Here is a 24,877-nt window from a genome sequence, read left to right on the forward strand (position 1 = left end):
TATTCATAATTATTTCATATGCTTTTCTTTTTTCAAATGTCTGCCTGCAGCACACGTCAGGATGCTGGATTTCTTAGCAAAAGCTCTCCTTGGAACCACATTATCATGGGTCCGTATGATTATTCCCTTAGGACTATCCACTTGAGAGTAACGCAATGGCCTCCACCTCCCAGCCTTTAGGACCTAAATGATGGAGTTAAAGAATCAAACTTTCTTTTGAAAGCCAGTAGCAGTCCCACGTCCACATCAGGTTTGAGGGGTGCTCGCCTCCCTGACTGGCTAGTAGGTGAGGTCCTTGGTATGTTATCCCTTCTTACATGAAGCCTCTCCCTCATTTTAGTTCCAATTGATTTCGCCTTCGTTGTGCTCAGATTTTGTGGGTTTGTTCAAACTGCTCTTGGGAGGAACACGAAAGTATTAACATTTTGCCGACTCCAGGACTTTAGAAAACTTAGGCTTGAGTGAAAAACAAACTGACGGATTCAAATAATATAAACGCACCCAATTTCAGATCGTATTCTCTCTTGCCTTGTCTCACAATACTGGGCTGTCTCCCTTTGCAAAACAACTGCAATCTCTACACTCCACTCCAACCTGCTCCGTGACAAAGCGTAAGGTTCCACCTCTGAGCAGGTAAAATATGTTTGTTAGGGAAGGACTGCTCGGCAGTAAGGATGACAACAATTAGCACATGCTACTCATTAACAAACGGAGATTAGAACGCAGCCGAAATGGCAGGCTGCCATCAGTGTGATAGTTACGGGGCAGTTTAATTTCTAACGAATGTGAGTGCTGGATCAGTAACAATATTCGACAAAATGCCGCCTGCATTCTCTTATGGCTTTCATTACCAAATTGAAAATCTGTGTAGATTTCTGAAAATTACTTTTAAATGTAGCCAATCTCCTAGACTGCAAGGCTTGATTTGCTGGTGAGGGAGCCCTGCTGTGAGATTTTAATGAAAGATCATAGTGGCCCTCCAAGGCCAGCAAAGAGCTATGGGCCCTGGAAGACCCGAAATAATCTGTTTTACTTTTAATGGCAGCCATTTTATATTCATTAAGATCAAAATGCAGTTTTGCAGGCAAATTGCAAAGCTGTTCCACTCACAGCTTGAGAACCTGGAGGCCCTACAGCTTTTTATCTTGTTCATAAGCAAATATGCAGTTAATATCTTTTAATATGCTTTGATGCTTGGTACCTTATGGGTACATTGTACCGGAGGTTAGAGAACTGCATGTTTCCTTGGCACAGCCAGCCACGAACTAAAGCGGTAGTCCTTTTATTTCCATAATGGCAGAAGAAATGAGTCTCTCTCTTTTTATCCCCTCCCCATTTTTAAAAATATGAGCTCTGCTCAAATAGATTGTAAGGCACTGTATAGTGTACATTCAGGGTTTCAGAGAAGGGGCAGTTTTTCACTGGGATCTATCTGTTGGTGGTTCATATTATTTAAATTTATACAGTCACATTATTTAAATGTAAACAGCCAAATAAGATATGATCAAATCATTGGCATCTGGAAACTGTGCTCTCATCCTCTTTGATTGTGAGGTTGTCTGCATTAATAATGGAGTTCTAAAGACTGTGATTCCACCTGATATACTGTATGACCTTAACAGTTGTGATTTTATCAGGGTTTCACTGTAGTAGAAAATGAAGGTATTTTGCAGCTCATTTCCAGCAAAGCTAGTTTGCATTATCTTCTGTCCAGAGTAGTCCTGCCTGTTTTGTGTTATAAAATATCACCTCTCCCATTGCCCCCTTTCTGCTGCACAGCTGTACTTCCGGTCTGGAACCATGTTGTAGATTAATTTCCATCAGATTTCTCGTAGAAGGTAAATGGTACTGTGCTAAAGGAAAGAGGGAAGGAAGGAAGAAAGGAAGGAAGGAAGGAAAGAAGGAACGAAGGAAGGAAGGAAGGAAGATCAGGAAGGAAGGAAAGAAGTCAGTAAGGCAGGGAGGAAGGAAGTCAGTAAGGTGGGGAGGAAGGAAGAGAGTGAGAAAAGAAAGGAAGGTGGGATTGAGGGGGTGGGGAAGGAAACACTACACTACCTCCTCCAATTCATCAATTTCTATCTCATCTCTAAGACAAGAAATAAGGTTGATGCAAGTGGATCTTATTACTCAATGCACAACTCCATCTTAATTCTGCCTTAAGCAATAGGCAGGGGTTAGACATAATTGTCTAGAATCACAGGACTCTCCAATACTTACAAAAATAATATTTAGAAAGAAAATTAGGTCCTCTTTGGTAGAAAAAGGACTAGCCAGGTCTATTTCAATTTGCCCAAAGATTTGGAGGCTAGGCCAACAACAAACAGAACTTTTGCTTCTTTTCCCAAATTATCTTGGTTTTTGAATGGACTCAGGGTGTCAAAGTCTTAGAACCAGGGCGGGGATGAGAACCCTTTTTGGTGGGAACAAAGCCTTCCATCACTATGCAGCATCAGATAAGGGTATTGTGCTTTTTTTTTTTTTTTTTTTTTTTTTTCCACTTTATAGCCATTGAAATTTCAGCCCTCTTGAAGAGCGCTGTAGGGCCAGCTAGTTTAAGAATGGGAGTTAGCTTCTTTGTGCAAGTTAATACTCATTGTGCTGTCTCTAAAAAATAATGTAAGTTAAGACAGCTCCATAGAAAGGCCAGCCTTTGTATCTCCAGGCCCGCCCAACCTTTGTACTTAACCGTGCCCACAGGCATATTATAATATTGTATGACATGTTTACAAGTCCTAACATCTTACTTTGTGCAACTGCATAGCTTCTTTGCAGGCTCAAGAATTCAAGCTTGGACTGTCTGATGAGGGAATTTGATAACCCCCTCTCCCTGGGTCTCAGAGCAAGGTGAAGGTGTCTGGCCTGCCAAGGCACAATTTAATGGTCTTCTGAAAACACTCAAAAGGCAGACGTAAATGTGTGGATGGGCAGCCAGCCAGCCTGACCTGGGGGATGGGGCCAGTTGATTTTAAGCAGGGTGAGGTCGGGAAGGAATGTTTCAGACCAGAACTGGCTGGGGGGGTTGGGGGTGGAGGCGGTCTCTGGAAGCCTGAGGGTTGACTGTAAAGGATTTACAGAGCTCGAACTCGACTCTGTAACCTAAGAGCTAAAGCATTCCCACCTGTCCAACTTTAAAAGGGAAATGGAAAATGTAAAGAACATATAATTAATTTCAATTACAAGCCTCACATATCTCAAGTCAGATAGGCACTGTCTTCATTTCCTGTCAGTTCAATGGGCTACAATACAAAAGTCACGTAAATTAAATTAAATTAAATTAAAACGTAAAATTCCCTCTCACACATCTCTGTTTTCTATTCTTAATGCCTCTTGACAGTTAGTCTTTGATATGCTACTTTTTTTTTCTGCACAACACATATACTTCAGATGTGGATTTCCAATCAGTCTTTCATCTTTATGTTGCATCATCCACTATCATGGGACAACTATATATCAAGAGTCTTTGGAAAGATGACCAGAGAAGGAATGAGAATACACTTAAACATGGGAGGTTTCATCTAATGTTTATTTACAACTTTGTTTCAAAATGATCCCGTAATTTTATAATACTTTTTTTTTTCCGCCTATCTTTGGTATTTTCAAAAATAATATGGACACTTTTCTAGGATCAATAACCTGGTTTTATTTTGGCCCCATAATTGTCTTGCTTTTTTTTTTTTTTTCCTGTCCAAAGACATTTCAACGTGTGCTGTGCAGTGTCACTGGCCACAAAGGGGTCACTCTCTCACAGAAGGTGGATTTGCATTTTCATCCAGTGCAAGGGAGAAAGTAATATTGCACACTATTTTCACATACCCATGGTATCAGCAGTGGTGTTACATCACTGCAAGTTGAGCTCTGTGTAGATTCCTAAAAAGGAGGTGTACGTGTGCTGGGGGGTGCAGTGAAGAATAATGTCACCCTCAGTGAGACTCCGTCAGGGAAAGTGGCAGAGAAAACAATCTTCATCGAAGCTTTTCACTATTTGGATTTCCTTCAGCTGCCTATTATCTATCAGAATATTAGAATCCATACATAATGGAGTTCCTTGGCTCCTACACAGTGATATCCTTAAGCACGCAAAAGGAAGTTGTATCTTGCAAATTCCTCCAAGAAGGTTATCAAAATTGCCCTGAAGGGTTGACACAGTCCTGACAGGGATTGTTTTGAAGGATGATGTTATTATTTTTCATTGGTCATTCCACAAAAGTATTAGGAGAGAAGAAAAATTCAACACCTGTCCCTCGGATCTTATTTAGCAAAAAAAAATACAAGATTTCACTTTAACAGGGTCTTTCAGGCAGAAAAATACAGCAGTAACATGTGTAAAGAAAATTTCAATATGTTTTGACAATAGTGTAATCTAGAGGAAGTGTTATCCCCCTTGTGGAGGTCATCATTCTTAATACAGTGTGTGTCATCAATTCTCAGGACAACAGAGAAAATGATCTAGTCAATACATATGAAACAGAAATCATGCATAAACATGCTGCCTTACTATAAAGTGGGTGACACTACTGAAAATTGGATAGCAGGCCTGGATGCAATTTTCCATAACTTTTTATTATTCATAAGATCGTGTGATCTAATAAGCCACACCTCAAATTACTGTCCATTGAAGGTGTTCTTGAGTGATAGATTTTGACAAACCAGACAGAGGATATATTATGATTAAGATCAGATGTTGGTAGTGCTGGACTTTCCGCTGCTGACTGTTTTCAGCTGTCTTCCATCAATTCTGTATTTTTCCCCCTTAAAAAAATGAAGAAGCATGAATCCGTGGGCTATGAAAGCATAAGAGAAGAAATCTGCTAACTGATTATTCAGTAGCTCTGATTCCAAGTGCCTCTCAATTTAACTTTGATTTTAGGTGGGGGAGGATTGATTTGAGAAAGAACAATGAGGAGGAGGGACGTAATATCTGAGTTGAAGGAGACAAATATCCGAATCTTTGTTAAGTATTTGTTAGAAATACGCGGAACTTTAAAGTGGCAGGCTCTTTCTTAAATATTTAAATGGTGGTGGGGAGGGAAAAAAGGTTAACACTACCACCCACAGAAGACCAACACACCCAAGAGAACCCAAACCTTTGCCTAATCACTTTTTGTTAAAATTAATGGTAGGTTTCTAAGTAAGCGAAGTGCCTCTGTAATAAGCTTTTAAAAGCTTTTTTTCTTCTTTCTCTCTCTTCCTTTCTCCCTTCCTCCCCCTTTCCTTCGTTCCTTGCTTCTTTTCTTCCTTCCTTTCTCTCTCTCTCTTTTATTCTTTTTTGTCCTGTTAAATAACTCCTATGGTCTAGGTCTGTGAAAAGGACTCTGCCCCTTTAATTCATCAAATGCAGAAAAACTGGCGTAGCCAGTATCTACAAGCCACATTCCAAAGGGAGATGTTTTCAATTCACTCATTATAGAAAGGTCAGTCAGGTTCAAGTTCAATGTCATGGAAAAGAAGTACTCTCTACAAGGAGTACCACCCACACATGAAAAAGTGGAGGGAGAATTAGATGAACTATGTAACCTAATTTTTTGGGCAAATACAAGAAAATTAGCCCTGTGTGCTATTTGAATTTAAAACCACATATTAACAATTCAGCTGTAGAAGGTGACAGCAACCACAACAAAGTAAACACGCTCTCCAAACCACTCGGCCGTAATGATGTTATTAGTATGCATGTTGCTGAGCCCAGATGTAGCCTTTAGCAGCCCAAGCCCTTCCAGTGCTTTTTGTTCTAATGGCTTCAGACTCTTTTTCAAAATGGGGCACTCAGAACCCACGACGACTAGAGGACAGGATCGGAGGATAATTCACACTGGCAAATGGGACATGACCGTCGTGTCCATCTTCACCACATCCCATTGTCTGCCATGATAATAAATGATATCTGCTGGAAGACAACAAAGCACCTGTGAAGAATCGTGGGTTAAGTGGAACTGAGCCTGTGCTGAGACTGAGCTCTGAGAAGTTGTTCCTTTAGGTTGATGGCAAAACAGTTGCCTGTAGATGGGAGAATGAGGCCACACTAGCGACCTCTCCTCTTATGAGTTCTCCCCTGAGTGAATTTCCCCATTGCAAAAAGGATGTGCTGGCCTTCGCTTACATGTGCTTGAATAGAAAAATTGTATATAGTACAATCATAGCCTACGTGCATTCAAACCAACTGCCCAGTCATCTGCGAGAGCCTTCATCTTTATGTTAATTTTTGCGTGGCTGCTGCGGAAGCCTTTGAAATGTACAAAAATATGCAGAGAAACCCTGACATTCAGAACACAGAACCTTCAGAAACCACACCAAAAAACAGTGTCTTGGATTAATCTGTTATTCGCTGTTACGGTTAAAGTCAACCCTTTTATGCCATTGTCTTGAATTCCTTTCTTACATATAGTCATTCTCTTTTAAAAATTTTTATTACTATAGATATGTAGAAACAGGAGTTAGGACTGTTTTCCTTTTGAATCAGAAGTAGGTAAACACCAGTAAAGCTGAGAGTGTAGGGTGTGATTTAGTGTAGGTTAACATAGTGCAGAGGGTATTCTGCAATAAAATTTTAAATTAGGGGGAATATATTTACCGCCTGTCGTGTGTGTGGCTTATGAACTATAGGTTTGATATTTGGCAGAATGTGTAAGAACTGATAATTAGGTATGTGTGTGTAGGTAGTGACATTTGTTTAAAACAAAGTACTGTAAAACTGAATTCATTTATGCCTCTTACTTTATTCAGCTTCTCATAGACAAGTAATAAAATATACCAATAATATCGCACTTTACAATAAGCTTTAATTATAGAGACACCTGATAAAATGCAGATGAGCTATCTGTTCAGGAGCTGCGTGAATTCTAATAAATAGAATTGGTTTTATGTGTGTATGTCTGTGTGTGTGTGAGAGAGAGAGAAAGAGTGACAGAGACAGAGACATACATAATAGTGCTGAGATTTTTTGATGGTGGGTTTTTTTAATTTGCAAAATTTTATTGGCTGAGATTACATGTAATAAATTAGAAAAGGCTAGTATATAATTTGTCTTTATTTGATGTGTCAGAAAACTCAGAGAATTAGTGCCACAGGAAAAAGAAAACTGATGATTGTATATTCTTTATATTGCATTTGAAAGCATTGTTTTTGTTTCACAAAATAATATCGATTTGAATGCAAAAAGTATGAATGAATAATCCGTTTAAAAAATTCCAAATGATGTATCCAGGAGAGAAGGAAGAGTGTCCGTTCTCTTCCTTGGGGTGGAATCTAACCACTGTACTTAATTATGCCAGAAATTTCAAAGGAAATCAAATGGAAGTCCTTTCCAGGTTAAAGGTAACCTAGAGAAGGCCTGAACTAAGACCTTTTATGGTGCCAGGTTAGCGTTAGAACAACTCTGATAATTTCTAGAGTTTTTTTTCCCCCCTTTATTTCTGCTATATCTCTCAGCAGAGGTTTATTACAATAAACTTGGATACTAAATGAGGCTTTATTAATTAGGGTTGGGCAGAAAACCAGCTGTAACATAGTGACCCCAGCTAGGAAGCCAGACCAGAGTAATTAAGACATAACATGGTAATGGGGACAAATAATGAATACACTCAGTGACCTGATGCCAAGCTGTGTCCCCTCTCAAGGCCTGTTTTTTTTTTTTTTTTTTTTTTTTTTTTTTTTTTTTTTTTTTTTTTGCTTTTGCTTTTTTCCCCCTTTTAAATTAGTAGTTCTACTGAATTGCCTTTTTATTATACTTCAGTACAGATGATCTCCAAAGTAGTAAAAATCGAGGAAAACATAGGCTAGTGTTGGAGAAAGTTTAAGGTTTAAAGACAATTTCTGTTCATGTGATGTGATTCCTATCATTCAAGACCAGAGGTTGATGATCCTTTGCTCTTTATCATACAGCATTTCTCTTACCTGGAGGAAGGCTAATTGAATAATATCCTGGGCCAAGCATGCGTCTCTCCTGAAACAGTCATATTCTGCTATATCTTTCCGGTTTCTTCCCTTGATGCTGACTCCTCTTGGAGGCCAAGAAAGAAGCAAACAGGGTTCCCCAAGGTCTCAGAAGGTAAGGAAGAACCTTGTGCCACGTTAGACTACCCAATGGAGAGATAACAATAAGGCATCCTCTCCTCACAGACTCCTCAGGGAGTCTACATTGGAAGTCTGTGGACACCTCAGGACAAAGCAGCTCTCCAGGAGTATGCCTGCAGTTTTAAATAGTTCACAGTTTCCATGTGGACACAACCTCACCTGTTCACCCACCCTCTTCAATACATTTGTGTTTGGAATGAGAATGTTTGCACTAGGAGATAAGAGCTTTATTTTTAAAGTTTAAAAAACCTGGTAAGTGCTATAGCTGTCCAATCATTTTAGTAATGCTTGCTCTCTTTCTGTTGAAATGTCATTGGTTAACACCTTTGCAAATCTTGAAGTTAAATGGGATCCTTACTCATAATTCCAAATCTGACACAGAGTAGGTGCTTAACATAAACTTATTAACTAATTGTCTGTCTGGGCATGTAAAGTGATGAACTAAGGCAATTATCCAAATAAAGGAGCCCAATAAAATGCAAAACAAATGTTCCAGCAAAATCAAACAAAGCATCTACATTCTGATAATAAATGTTAAAACATTTTGCTTTTTATTTTCTTGACTTTCAAGACAACTTACTTCAATTCTCCGTGTGTTTGTGTATCCCAACATAGCCAAAATATTCATGATACGTGATACAACTAGGAGAGATGTTTTTATTTTTTTGACAAGACTTTAAATCATTTGTACTTCAGTTTATTCTTGGTTGAAACAAAATCTTCACCAAGTTCCTCCAATAGTAAAGAATTACTAAATAAATTCGAACCTAATGTTAACAGAAGAAGAGCTATGAATGAGTCCATGACCGCTCTCTTAAGTTGTCCATTTGCTTGACTTCAGGTGTAAAGTTTTTTTTTGTTTTTTTTTTTTCTCTGAAAACATTTCCTAGCTGTTGTGAGGGAACCATAGTATTCTCAAACATGTGTCATTTTGTGTTATGAAAGCGCTGGCATTTCTTCTGCCTTCTGTGAATCATATAGTAGTTGGCATCCTGAATTAATCAATACAAACATTCTGCATCTAATGACAATTTATTTGAGTGGGGTAAAAGTCCTGGGAAAAGTAAAAGAAAGAATTACCCCCGTTTGATTTTAAAACAACTCCGTTGGCTTCTCATCACACTGAGCAAAGGAGATATATTGTAGGATCACTGCTTTAAAAGCTTCTTTTTAAAAATTGATGTGTTTTAACAAATTAGACAAATAAGATACTTGTAATGGTACCTAACATTTTCTTCCTCAAGATCTTTAATATAGCATAGTTTTAGCTACAGCATAGTATTTAGATGAGTGATTTCAGGAAATTTGTAAGAGGTTTCTCTATAGTTGCAGCTTGTGCTTATTATTAACATAATGTATAAAAAATTTAGCTCTTACGGAGACAGGGTTTGCATCTGTCTTCTTTAATAGTTAGAGCAAACATTCATGCTTCAGAAGAAAGGGCTATGGGTGTGGGTGGTGGGGAATGGCTACGGAAACTTTGCTTCTGTTTAACAAAACAGAATTTCTTATTCAACCTGAAAATAAATGCTTTATGATTTTTCTTTCCCTGATCCTTTCAATTTCTCCTGTTTTGCTGAGTTTTATTTAAAAGTCAGGCTCAGGAAATTCAGAGCTTTGAAGAAGTAGTTTGCACATACTTTGAGTAAGTTAAGAAAGTTTTCCTTTTTCTGGTTTTATAGTGAAGGTTTAAAAAACAACAAAAAAAAGACATCCCCACAAACTGGGAAGAGGTCCTTGGGTTAAGTCAGACTCCATCTACTGCTTAGCTGAAAACATAATGTAATCTAGAAATTTATAACGATAAAAGTTGCATTTCCCCTATCAGACCACTGTTAAAATTGCAAAAACACCTGTGTATTAAGCGTGTAGAGATCGTCCCCTAGAGCATGTTACAGGTAACTTTGAATAAAGGCAATTGCTGCTGTGGTCTCAAAAGATGGGCAGGTGCTCTTTTCTTTGGAAGATATTAATGCCGATGCAGTAAACATTTTCGGAGTCAGTTTCGCAGAGTGGAGTCCTTTGCTTGTTCCCCATTCAGGCTCTTGCCTGTTCTTTGTGCTTGAAAAGAAGAAAACTGACAGCATATAAAGAATGGTGAATGGAAGATGGACATAAATCAGAAAGAAGGGAAGTGATTAGAGACAGACCCAGAAAACCATCTTCTTTCCCGACGACTGCCTTGTGAACTAAGAAAAAATACATCTATTGGCTCCTAGAAGCATTGCGTATGAATGAGTATGCTTCTCATCTACCCTTTTTTATATTTTCTAGCTTCTTAAAAAACATATTTTGTTTTTTTAAATTAAATAGAAGTTTTCGGTTTCTTTTAAAGGTAAATGGTGTTTCAAGGCATTCACATTAATCCATATCAAAGAATAATATAGTTGGAAAAAAATTTACAGATTATCCGGCAGAACATTTTCAAGGGATTTGGGAAGAAATCAACTGTGTTTAGGTTTTGAGAGCATTTTGATCTATCTATCTAACATGTGTCAATTATATACATAAATATACATGTGTATATATGTATGTCTGTAATTAGTGTGTTTGTGAAAATCATAAGAATCATCATGTACATCTAGCTTCTTGTCTCCAGTGATTGCATGGACGACAGTATGCAGATAGTGGATACTGTTTTCAGCTTCAGAACCACTTGCCACCCCTCTCCACCTTCCTATGAGCTCTTAACACGTTCCCTTGCCTTCTGGTTTCCAGTTGGGTTTAGGCAACAGAAGCATGAGCAGTACATTTGTAGGACAGGAGGGGAGTGAGTTGGAATATTTACTCCCCTAGTCACTTCTTCATAGGCCACAGTTTTTCAGTGGCTAGGACAATAGTATACTACAATCCATGTAATCATTCATTTAAAAAAACATTTGTCGAGGCCCACACCATATCAGGTGATGAGGACACAATACAGGCCAAAGGCATGAGATCTCTGTTCACAAAGAACTTGTTTTAAAACAGTATCTTTTTTGATTGCTTTCATTTTTAATTATGACATATTTGAAAGATTTTGTGACTTATCTTTTAGAGAAAAGTTTTGTTTTGTTTTGTTTTGTTTGTTTGTTTGTTTGAGATGGAGTCTTGTTCTGTCACCCAGGCTAGAGTGCAGTGGCACAATCTCGGCTCACTGCAACCTCTGCCTCCCGGGTTCAACTGATTCTCCTGCCTCAACCTCCTGAGTAGCTGGGACTACAGGCACACGCCACCATGCCTGGCTAATTTTTTGTATTTTTAGTAGAGACAGGGTTTCACTGTGTTAACCAGGATGGTCTCCATCTCCTGACCTCGTGATCTGCCCGCCTTAACCTCCCAAAGTGCTGGGATTACAGGCGTGAGCTACCATGCCTGGCCCGAAAAGGACCTTTTTTAAAAGAATTAGAACAAAATGTCAAAAGCAATTGTTAATGTTAGTAGTAATTTGATACATTGATGGCAAATAGATTGGATATACCAAGGAAATTGTTGCTTAAAAAAAAAAAGAAAGAAAGTAAAATGGATTTTAGTTACTTTTCAATGAATATTTGAGTAGCCAGGATACCAAATGAATTAATGAAATAGTAAAGCGAGGCATGTAAGTTGGGAGATTCTATTTCTTGTCTGGAATACTCTATACTGTATGAAACACATGCATTGAACTAGGTTCTAAGATGAATTAAAAACTGCAAATGAGCTTTGTTTAACAGTTTCAGGTTGTTTTGATGGAGGAAAGGAATTCGTCATTTGTAGGAGAACTTACTTTACTTGAGTTATAGATTTGACAACTAAGACTGAATATACATAGTGATAAAACATCTGCTCAAGTATAGTCAAAAGCTCCGTCAATTTTGTGAAGAAATCAGTCAAGCCTGTTGCTTGGTGGCATGTAGACAAAACCACCAACTGATCGACTGAGTTTTTCACTTTTGAATGGGTTGTTTGGCATCTTGTAGACCCAGCCTATGATTATACTGCCATCTGTATTCTTTCTTACATCAGGCTTATTTCAGCCACAACTTATACATGCTGTTTTGAGAAGAACTAGTCAATATTTTGGTTTGTCTTTAGCTATAAGAGCGCCGTAGACAGTCTTGCGTGAACTTGGCTCTGCCTTGCTAATTCTCTGTCAGTTCTGGCAGCTATAGGAATTTAAGTTCATGATGTAGATATTTGGATTCCCCTCAAAATAAAAATAAAATATGTAAAATAAAATCTTAAAATAGGCTGCTTTCCTTTGACAAAAATACCCAAATTCCTAGAAATGGCCAGCCATAGTCAATATGTGTATATATACGAGAGTATAATTTTAATGTAAAAACAATACAAACAGAATAGAATATTTTGAAGTTAACAATTGCTCATGTTATCTTAGTTCTCAAACTACATGAAGCAATTGAATAAATCTTCCTTTTCCAAATTCAACTGTTCATAAATGCTTTTGCAACTCTAAGATACTATGTGAGGCTGGTAGAATTGTTCCCTCAAAATTGGAAAATAAAATATTACATGTATTTTTTTTTTTACTAGCACTATCACAACTTGCAGTCTCAAAACATTGCAATGACTACTGGGACCTGTTATTTTTTCCAAAGATCTAGGCTTAAAAAAGAGTGAAAGTTTGAGCTTTGGAAGGCAATGAATCATGAACGAGCTTTTGCATAACCATCAAACTGCCCTCCAATTTTAATAGGCCAGAGCTGCATTGAAACATGTTTCTGTATACGTACACCTGAATCAATAGTATCTTGTCTTTGTTTTGTCTTTTTTTGTTGTTTAATGAAAGCTGGAAAAGTGATAAACCAAATGAGGAAGAAATATGTAATTTTTATCCGATAAAGTATTAGACTGGGCAGATTTAGGTTTTGTGGACCCTGAAATGTATACAATGTGGGAAACTCATTTGTAAAAAATATATAAAATTATATTTAAAACATTAAACACAAAAGTGAATGTTTATTTAAAATGAGAGGAAAAAGGTCTTTGGAAGGAAGATGCTTAAATCCAGGAACCTAAAGCTTGAATTTCATTAGTTTTACAATACAGCTAATAATGAAATAACAGAACAACAATTAAACAAAAAACCTGGAGTTTGAGGCATGAAAACAATTTGTCACAAAGATATGATTTATGATATCTTACATTTAAAAATCTTTTGAGTACCCATCATTCATAAATAACACTTACATAGGGTCATCTGAGCTTCTTTCTTCCATTGTTCCAGTAGAATCTGAGTTAGCTGACTCTTACTATCTTATAAAACATTTTAGAATCACTAAGTAATGACCCTTTAAACATGAGGAGACAGGAGCGTATTACTAGAAGAACTGTGCTGCCCTTAGAGGAACTGTAAAGGAATAATTGAGGGCTAAGAGGCCACAGATTTTGGCCTCATGTGTTAACGGCATAGTCAGTTTACAGATAAGTAAAATTAAACCCAGAGAGGAAAGGCAACTTGCCCAACTTCCCACAAACCACTAATGGCAGAGGTGAGTTTAGAAGTTGGACCTCTGGACAGCCAATCCCAAAGCCATGCCCACTAAGTCTGACTTCACATCAACCTCCCACCTTCAGTTTCTTTCACTGAGACCGCTAAACAACCACCACTTCTGATCTCCAGACTAGCATTCTTAGAACTACCTGGTGAATTGGAGTGTCTCCTTTTAGCTTAATGTGCTACATGTCAAGTTTGTATGAACCTTCTGAAAATGTTATGGTATTTACACTTACTTTCTCTGACCACTAAAACCACTTGTGGCCGCATTGCATTCTGGCAGTTGTGAGTAATGTGGTTAGCATAAACCCAGGTACATGATTCTCTCTTTTAAAATATTTCTTTCAGTTATTTCTTTTATTCACTCAGACAGAGGTGGTATAGGATTATTGAGACTGTTTTTCTAGCAATTTAACAAAAATTATCTGTCTTATGAAAAGCAACTAAAAATACTGGTTTAATATAAAAATACATATTTTTAGGTATATCAGTGATATGGTAAGAAAGTTAGGAGTTTGCAGAGGTCAAAAACTAAGTGGAAGTACAAATCCAGAGAGCCAAGCAAAACAGTGAGTATGATTGGTGTTCTTAGCGTACTCATCAAACCAAGATGAACTTGAGTTTTCTTTTCACATCTTCACGGGTCACAGGAGATGGAGGACTAGTACCCACAAGGGAAGGAAATGACATCTCATAGGTAACCATCTCCATAGATCTGGGACCCCAAACAGTCATCCTCTCAATGTAAATAGAAATGTCACCTTCCCCTAAGGGATCAGCAAGATAAATTGCTCTTCTCCAACCTTGACCAGAAGAAAAAACTCTTCTCCAGAAATTCGTACTACAAGCCAGTCTTCACTGTCTGGATTTGCAGATAGAGTCCACAGCATGTGTGTGTGCTCAAATAAAACTAAAAGCATGCATTTAATTAAAATGATGCTGAATCAATAGGCTCTCCAGGCACGTAGCAGAAGCAAATGCAAATACTATCTAAAGGAACCTCTTTTCAATCTAAGCCTTGGTAAATTTGCCTCAACAAAGTACTAAAGAATACGAATTCAAGTTCAATCACAAAACATACAAACAAAGCAGTAAAAAACATGAGCAAGAATAATGTGAGCCCCAAACTTCCTACATTAGAAACATATTTAAAAAGAATATGGGGTAAAGAGGTTTAGCATACCTAATGAATTAAAATAGAGGATACAAATGAGTAAAAAAGAGGAGTCACCATAAAAATGACCAAGCAGGTATAAAAATGACCAAAGAGATCAATGGAAGAGACACTATAATAATTGAAATTAAAAACTTAATACCAACATTCCAGATCAGATTAGATATAGATAAAAAGAGAATTCATAACCTGGATTATATTTCTGAAGAAATTATCTGAAATGCAGCGTAGAGAGACAAAGACATAGGAAACATGGCAGAGTTGTTAATAGATGTGGAGGATAGATTGAAAAAATCTAAGGCATGTATGTACTTGGAATTTTCATAAGAGAAGAGGGAAGCAGCATTTGAAGATAAAATGACTGACAATTTAAAAATATTGATTAACAACATCCATCCTCAGATTAAAAAAACAAGTAGGATAAATTTAACCATCCACATTTAAATATACAACAAGGAAAATTGATATCACCAAAGACAAAGAGATGATTTTAAAATCAGACAGAAAAGACAAATTGTCTAAGCATGATGATTAAAATAACAGTTGACTTACTAGTGGCAATAGAAGACAAAGAGAATAGAGTAAAATTTTTAGAGTATAGAAAGAAAATAATTGTTGAATCTAGAATTCAATATTCCACAAATATTTGGTTAAGAATAAGGGGGAAATAAAGACATTTTCATCTAAGAAGTCTGAGATGCAAGGAAGAATGATGAATAAAGAAAGTAATAAATATGTTTGTAATAAAAACCAACATTGACTACATAAAACAATAATTGCCACATCTATGTTTATGAAAGAAAAAAGTAAGATAAAAATACATAAAGCAATAGTGCTTAAAGGAAAAATATTATTAGAGTTACGGTGTTCTAACATCATTGATTTGTTCAGGAAGGTGAAGATAATGATTAGCTTTACAATTTCATAAGTTAGCCTGAATGTTAAGATTCCTAGAGTAGTCACTAAGAGAAATGAAAGAGTGTTAAGTAAAAAGAAAAAACAGAATGAGAAAACATATTCAGTTAATTCAAAAGAAAAAAAAAAGCAAAAACAAGTATAGAAAAAGTAGGACAAATTTCAGCTTGAAATAAGGTAGAACTAAACCTAATATATCAGCAATTATAAGAAATGTAAATGATTAAATAATCCAGTAAATAACAAATAAACATGTATAACACACAAAAAAAATGTAAATAGGTTGAATGTGAAAGGATGGGGAAAGGTATCTCCTCAAATACTTTCCAAAAACAGAAAAGAAAAAAGATGCTACTACAGCTTCATTAACAGACAAATTAGACATTAAGCTAAAAAAGATTACTCAGATTTAAAAGGTAACTGTGTAATAATAAATGATTCAATTAGCATGGAAAATGTAACATTTTAAAATGTTTGTCTCCTAAAACATATAAAGCAAAATATTTTCCTCTAAAATTGATAAGGCAAAAATGAAAACAAACACAAGAATAAATAAATTTATTATCATATTGAAACATTTTAACAATGCTTTTCACTAACTGAGACAAATAAATCAGTAAGATTTGGAATTAAACCAGGTGTAGTAGTTCATGTCTGTAATACTAACACTGAGAGACCGAGGCAGGAGAGTCACTTGAGCTCACGAGTTCAAGATCAGCCTGGCAACATAGTGAGACTTTGTCTCTACGAAAAATTTTTTAAAAATTAGCCAGTCATGGTGGTACACGCCTGTAGTCTCAGCTACTGGGGTGGCTGACATAGGAGGATTACTTGAACACAGCATATAGAGGCTGCAGTGAGCCATGTTTGTGTCACTACGCTCCAGCCTGGGCAACAGAGTGAGACCTTGTCTCAAAAAAAAAAAAAAAAAAAGATGAAATTAAAAGGCAATTTACAAGCTTGATCTAATGAACATATAAAGAACAAGATTCATATTTTTCTTTTCTTTTTCAAAATGTAAAACTCAATCTCAAATGTGTATCATCACCACATAATTCTGCAAGAATCTCTAAAAAAACACGGACTTGTTTGTACATAACTGAAACCAAAATTATGCCTGATAAAATTATGAATGATTTATTGGTATTATCTAGAATTCAATTCATACCATATGAAACTGGTCATGATTGTTTAAGCGTATTTTACACTTGGTTTATTGGAAATACAATCCAAACAATTGCCTTCCTCTTTACTTCTTCCCTTTTTTCATCAGGCCACTGACTGGTTGAAGAACTTGGGTCAGTTCTAAAAAATGTCTCACATTCTTGATTTGTCTGATTGCTTCACTGTGGTGTTAATTAACTCATTCATTTATCTCCTGTATTCTCTATAAATGGAATTTAATCCTGAACTTGATTAAATTCCCTTTCAAGTTAGGAGTCTTGGTTGGGGGGAGTACTTAATATTACATCACAACCAGATGACACCACACTTGTTTGTCCCTCTGTTTGTAATGCAAAGATTGATCATTTGGTTCATTTGGTCATTGCCTGATCCCTTCACTCTTAAGTTCTCCATCAAGCTGGGTGTGGTGTTGCACTTGAAGTCCTAACTTCTTGGGGGGCTGAGGCAGGAGGATCACTTGAACTCAAGAGTTTGAATCCAGCCAGGACAACATAGTGAGATACCATCTCTTTAAAAAAGAAAAGAAAAGGTAAAAAATAAATAAATAAATTCTCCATCAACATTTCTCTTAATAGTGTCATCCATGATGACCATTGTCTGAATCCATTATTTCATTAGGTTTTTCAAAATGACATTTTTTATTTTCAAGTACATGGAGAATATTTGTGAAAATTGAAAATATTTTGCTATAAAGCAAGTATCCAAACATTAATGTATATTCAAGAATTTGTGTCATACAGACCACTTTCTCTTATCACTGTGAAATTCAAATGAAATTTTTAGAAAGATAACTTGAAAAATGTCAATACTTTAAAATTCTGTTTTAGTCAACTTTAAACATAATATGAAAAAATGTATATGCAAATTTTATTTTGAGCTAAAATTCAAAATTTCTAATCAAAATATTGTAACACTGACATCTAGAAATGTGTAACAAAATGGAATTCTTTTCATGGGGAAGATTGATTAAACATTAGAAAAATCACATAATTCGGTTTACCAACTTAAGAGATAAATGGGAAAAAAAGATGGCATCATTTCTCTATTGCTTACAAATTAAGTAATGAACAAGCTTAACAAGCTTAGTAGCTAAGTATTTTATTCTATATGCGCTTCAGTTTCCAAAGTGGAAATAATAATACCTACCTGATGGGAGGTTATTAAATGTTAAATGAGTTAATATTTGTAAGTGCTCAAAATAGTGTCTGACATCGGCGAGAAACAACACACACTGGAACCTGTCAGGGAGTTTGGGAAAGGGAGAGCATCAGAAATAATAGCGAATAGATGCTGGGTTTAATAACTAGGTGAGGCGTTGATCTGTGTAGCAAACCACCATGGCACACATTTACCCATGTAACAAAGCAGCACATCCTGCACATGTACCCTGGAACTTAAAATAAAAGTTGAAGAAAACAAACAAACAGAAAATACACCAATAAAAATAAAAGTGGAATCACTAAAAAAAAAAAATAGTGTCTGAGACAGGATAGATACTATATGTGCCTATTAAATAAGTATAATAGAAAGAAAAAAGGAATTATTAGTCACAGATGAAAAGACTATGTAGAAAATTCAATAGCAATATAATTTATTAGAATAAATTAGATGGTAAAGCAGGTGTGTTGAATACAAAATCACATAAAATTACGAATTTGCTATATACAAATAAGTAATGTTGAAAAACACATTTTAAAACAGATAATCTTTACCATGACATAAAAAAATAAGGTGCCTAGTAATAATTATAACAAAACGTACATATGCTATTTGTGGAAAAATAAAGCTTTATTGAAAGAAAATAAGAAAATCTAAATAAACAGAATTATACCATGTTCATGGATAGGAAAATTCAATAGTATAAAGATGCTAATTTTTCCTAAATTGATTTACAGAATTGTGGCAGATGATTTTTTTCTAACATGGATATAGCCAGATTTTCTTTTTCTCATGTACTCTTCCTACAATGTATTACTGATGTTCCTATGATGGAAAGTTGGGAATGTGTGTATCTATGTTCATCCCCTTGAATTTGATGAGCTATGGTAGAAACAATAATATTTGATACTAAGGCTAGGTCATAACTATTGATGTGACTTCTGCCTGGTCCTCTTGGGACTCTTATTTGTTCCGGAAATCTGATCTCATTGTCATGAGAAAGTAGAGAAATCACATGGGTAGGATATGAGGAGTAGTTTTGAAGAACAGCCCTTACTGAAGTTCCAGCTGACATCAGCTTTCACTTCCAGATATGTAAACAAATGGCCATCATTAGACAAGAGCCACATGAGAGACCATCAAGAAACAACTGCCTAATTGATCTCAGTTAAACCCCAGAACTGTGAAATATAATAAATAAAATGATTCTTTTATGTCATTAAGTTTAGAGTGATTTATAACAAAACAATACATACTTAGAATGAGTCAAATTATTCTACTTAAAATTCCTACTTTTTTTTTTTTTAACTTGCAAGCTAATTCTAAAATAATAGATACACCTAAAAAAGACAAACAAAGTGAGGGGTCTTTCCTTTTCAGACATTAAAATTTATAATAAACTAAAAATTAAGGTAGGTGATATTGCCATAAGGATAGACAAATAGATTAATGGAACAGAAGAAAAAGTTTACACTGAAATCTAGCAGAATGATGTGGAATTTTTTTCCAGAGGAAATAATTAATAAACAAAGTTTACATATAGAAGCTAAATTTATTGGCTTGAAAATTAGAAGGGAAAGAACGGACTTTAATGACTGGTGCTGGGGAAAGAAAGCAGTTATCCAATAAGAGTGCTTTATAACATTTAGAAGATGATATAAAAGAAAAATATTTACCTAAAGCTGTTTAATGAATGTATATTGAATGATTAAAGTTACTATAAGATTCCCTTATGAAGTTTTATTTAAATTTATTGTATTTTATCTGCCCAGTTTTTCTTGTGGCATAATTGTTACCGGAAAGGTGCCCAAATCCAGACCCCAAGAGAGGGTTCTTGTATCTCACGCAAGAAAGAATTCAGGGCGAGTTCACAGAGTAAAGTGAAAGCAAGTTTATTAAGAAAGTAAAGGAGCAGCCCCTAGGGCTCCTGGTTGCCCATATTTATGGTTATTTCTTGATGATATGCTAAACAAGGCATGGGTTATTCATGCCTCCCCTTTTTAGACCATATAGGGTAACTTCTGACATTGCCATGGCATCTGTAAACTGTCATGGTGTTGGTGGGAGTGTGGAAGTGAGGATGACCAGAGGTCACTCTTGTGGCCATCTTGGTTTGGGTGGGTTTGGGCTGGGTTCTTTACTGCAACTTGTTTTGCAGTAAGGTCTTTATGACCTGTATCTTGTGCGGACTTCCTGTCTCATCCCGCATCCTGACAATGCCTAACTGTCTGGGAATGCAGCCTAGTAGGTTTCAGCCTTATTTTACCTAGCTCCTATTCAAGATGGAGTTGCTGTGGTTCAAACACCTCCGACATAATGGTTTAATTTTCAAAGTATAGAATTATTCACAATTATCACAATATTTTAAACTTGGAAGTAGGAACTTCCCATTACTCAAAAAAAAAAAACAACCAAACAAACAAAAAAATCAAAACACTATTGTCCCTATGGTTTGAACACAGTATATCTTGGTTTTATTAGAGTCAATAATACTATTGTCTAATAACTTATGCTCAAACTCATAGTAATTTAGCTTATAAATTCAGAGTATCATTTTTTAAAAGTTAAGTGGTCAAATGATATTCATCTTTTCGGTGTACACTCTTATGTGGAAGTAGGAGATTTATTATTATCCTGCCTATATATAAGTCCTTTAAACAATAAGGGAATGAAGAGTTTGCTATGCCTTTAATTTTGGCCACTCACTAAATGATGCTTCATAAGGGAATTCCTAGTGTGCTCTTCCACTCAACACAAACATAAAAACAATTTCAGTTGCAGAAAATGGGAGGACAGTGGAGTACTACTTATCCACTGAACTCCATTACCATCTATAGCTGCTTTGAATAATTGACCTCACTTTTTTTCTTTTTGCCAGAATTAGTTGGCTAAATGCCTTAGTTTTCCATTTTACTTAATCTGTATAGACAGAGCCAAAGAATCCCTCCTCCTCCAAACACAAGCTTTCCCACTGCACAAATGATGCTAATGCCCTTGATTGGCATGACACAGCACTCTAAACCATTTGCCTCCAGTGAATTCATCAAGCAAGAATGTCTGAAAGCAGAGTAACTCCTCTGTTTAAGCACTTAAATGCACAGCAAATAACTGCTCGCCTTTTTTTCTTCACTAGTCTGCTGTCTCATGGAGCAGTGTATTATTACAGATAATCTACAATGAATAAAGGACAAAGCATTCTGTATTCAAAATATACACACATTTGCCAAGTTTACTGAACCTGTGATTTTTCAAAGTAAAAGATACAATATTTATTTGAAAAATGATATGATTAAGAGGGGCTTACTACAGAGCAGCAATACACAATGCTATATAACCAAACCATAACACCAATAAACAGGTTTTGCAGACAGACACCTATTGTCAGTAAGATTAGTTGAACTCAAAATAATGCCAGGAAACCTCTTTCATGCTTCAACAGAACATAATTTGTTTCAAGTAATGATGACTAGTTATGTATAATTATCTGATTATTGGGGGAAAAAAACTTGCTTAAACAACTTTGGTGTGCTGCATTATAAGGTTTCATTTAGTCTCTGAATTATTTAATGTTTATGTAGTTCTGAGACAAACTGCACAATTCAAAATCAATTAAAATATTTGCCCAGATCTCCCATAACTTGTAAATTGGCACGACATGGTAGGATACATATTAAGTTGGAAGTTTTTTTGGAAAGTAGTAGAGGCTTCAAAAAATAATGAGGTTTTCCAGGAGAATAGTTTATAAATCATCAGTCAATAAAAATGATTCATGAAATTATATCAATTTTAATATAAAACAGCATAATTCTTATCTTGTGTAGGTAGACTTTTAAGATGTATGAGAAAGTGAATTGCTTATACCATGTAAATGAAAATAATCATTCAGTGTCTAGCACAGTCTTTCAAATCAGGAAAAATATTTAGATTCATACACACAAAATTTTTAGTCATTGTTATTCTTCCAGGTTACTTGGAAACACAATGAATTAAACTAATGTTATTTTCTATTCAACTGGCATAAATTAACTTTGCTTCTTGGAACAATTTATTTTGAATACTTGCCCAATGAGTTAAAATGCTAAATATTTTTTCTTCCTAGGTGACGTCCTAGTCCCCAATGGTGGGAAGAAGGAAAGAACTTAATCTTCTCATTTATCAGGGAAATAAAGGATTGTTATTATATTTAAACAATTTCTTTTTCTAGTGATAAGGTCTCGCTCTGTTGACCAGGTTGGAGTGTAGCGTCATCATCAAAGCTCACTGCAGATTTGACCTCCTGTCCCTGTTCAGCCTTCTGAGAAGCTAGGACTATAGGCACATGCCACCATACTCAGCTTTTTTTTTTTTTTTTTTTTTTTTTTTGAGACAGAATCTTGCTCTGTCCCCGAGGCTGCAGTGCAGTGGCGCGAACTTGGCTCACTGCAACCTCTGCCTCCTGGGTTCGCACCATTCGCCTGCCTCAGCCTCCCGAGTAGCTGGGACTACAGGCACTCGCCACCATGCCCGGCTAATTTTTTGTATTTTTAGTAGAGATGGGGTTTCACCTTGTTAGCCAGGATGATCTTGATCTCCTGACCCTGTGATCCACCCGCCTCAGCCTCCCAAAGTGCTGGGATTACAGGCGTGAGCCACTGCATCCAGCCCATTTTTGTAATGTAATTTTTTTGCAGACACGGAGTCTTGCTATGTTGCTCCAGCGAAACTTGAACTCCTGGCGTCAAGAGATCCTCTCAAAGTGCTGGGATTATAGGTGTCAGTCACCACACCTAGACTATTTCTATATTATATGAATTTAAGATAAATGTATAATGATTTGGAGCTTAAATCATCATTTCCTTGCATTGACATTATCATCAGTTGATAGTATTAGGAATGCTTTTGCGGCAAGTAACATAAAATACTATTTATATGACTTAGGCAAAGAGACACTTCTTTTTCTCATGTAATAAGGAGTTCAGAGATAGGCAGGCAGCTGATGACATTAGTTCCATGACTCAATCATGTCGGAGCTAATATCAGTTGAATTGTTCTTGCCCTTTTCCTGATGAGTCCACAATTACTGCCTCATCTCTTGACATTGCGTACATGTCAAACTGAGGAAGAAGGAAGGAGACTGAGATGCCAGCATTGCCCATTGCTTTTAATAGAGAAGCAAAAACTGTCCCCAAATGTACCTCTGCAGCAGAATTTTTCATTGCAGTCAGAAAGAGTGGAAGTGAAAATTAGGGGTTGCTTTTTCTTTATCATGAAGATAGGCAAGGAAGAAAAAGATTGGATTAGTTTAAGAACATTTTTTTTCATATTGACATTATCTAATATTCTAATTATAAAAGAGTGATTCAGCTGATCACTTATATACATCAGAAAGTGAGAATACTATTTCCTTGTCTACCTCTCAGAACTATGTGAAGGTTAAATGAGATAATATACATAAAATTGCTCTAAAAACTATTAAAAACTGAAAATAATTTAGATTGTCAGTGTTGATGTGGGAACACAGTTTCAAAGATACTATACAATCAAGCCCTTATATCAGTCACTTCAATTTAGCCTTCCCATTTCCAGAAACTCAACCTGCAGGCCTATAAACACAGCTGTATACAATTTCTGACATAGAGACATCTTAAGATACTCACAATAAGTGCATAAAGAAAAGACAGCAATAAAAGCAATTAGAAATAACGTACTATACAGAAATAAAGATGATATAATATAATTTATAGTGGGCATCCAATAATAGAAAACTTTTAGAATATCCAGAAGAATTTTGCAATGTAAAAGTGGAAAATTTCCCTGAAATTAAGCGAAAGAACTGATTAAGATATGATGTTCCAGGGGAAAAAAAAAAAAAAAAAAAAACTGACAAAAATTTAGCCTGTTTAAAATATTAAACTTCTAGTAATTTTTTTAAAAAAGATTTTATTTTAGTCATTTCTGCACACAATAAAATCAAGTAAACTATCACGTTAAAAAAATGAGGCCAGCCTAAAATCTCACCAAGCAACACTTAGTTTCAGAAGACTGTAGAACAATGTCTACAAAGTCCTGCTATTAAAAAAGTGTGACCCAAGATGCTCATAATTCAGATATAAAAATTAAAACTAGATATTCATAAGCACACAAGAACTTGGGAAGTACATCTATGAACCCATCTTGAAATGAATAAATTTATGAAAGTGAGTACCGGACAACAAAGAGAAGAACCAAAATAAATATCTCAAGAATGGAGAGATAATTGGAAGTGACTGTTTAGTAAATACAATCCTCAGCTAATATTGGAAATTCCATTTTGAAGGCTAAGTTTAAATGCTATATACCTTGATGATGTAAAAATAATACAATGACAGTAGGAATTTTTTTTTTTTTTTTTTTTTTTGGTCTATTTCTAAGGAGAAGTCAACCCTTTCTAAATTTGGATCTCATTCTAAAAACATAACTTCAAACACCTATTATTTTGATGACATTTTATTTTTAGACTTAGATATATATTTTTAAAATCATAATACAACATGAAAAATATTTATTTAGTATTCAGAAAATTCTTCAGTTTGTCCACGCGATTTAATTATAAAGATTGGTGCAAAAGTCATTGTAGGTTTTGTCATTAAAGTAATGGCAAAACCTGCAATGACTTTTGCACCAACATATACAACTAATTCAGTAGTTTTTAAATTAAAAGAGCATGTAGATTAGCATCTTATTTTAATCAAATGATTTTATATATCTGTGTGTACATGTGCATGTATATATACATATAAATATGTATCTTTTGTTGTAAACAGACTAAAGTATCCCCAAAGATGTCACATTGTCAACTCCAGAATCTATGAATAAGTTATAATACATGGCAAATGGGAATTAAGGTTGTAAATAGAATTATAGTTGTTGCTACTCAGCTAACT

General features: G+C 35.6%; 1 long non-coding RNA gene across 1 annotated transcript in view; it reads left to right on the forward strand.

The window, feature by feature from the left end:
- LOC103220217 (uncharacterized) overlaps positions 1-24,877 on the forward strand; it is a 184,660-nt gene that overhangs the window by 127,340 nt on the left and 32,443 nt on the right. Inside the window, exon 6 of the long non-coding RNA XR_005243345.2 lies at positions 7,876-8,041. This is a non-coding gene — a long non-coding RNA (uncharacterized lncRNA). The remainder of the gene's footprint in view (positions 1-7,875; positions 8,042-24,877) is intronic.

The sequence above is a fragment of the Chlorocebus sabaeus genome, chromosome 14, assembly GCF_047675955.1.
Source record: "Chlorocebus sabaeus isolate Y175 chromosome 14, mChlSab1.0.hap1, whole genome shotgun sequence".
Taxonomy (NCBI): Eukaryota; Metazoa; Chordata; class Mammalia; order Primates; family Cercopithecidae; genus Chlorocebus; species Chlorocebus sabaeus.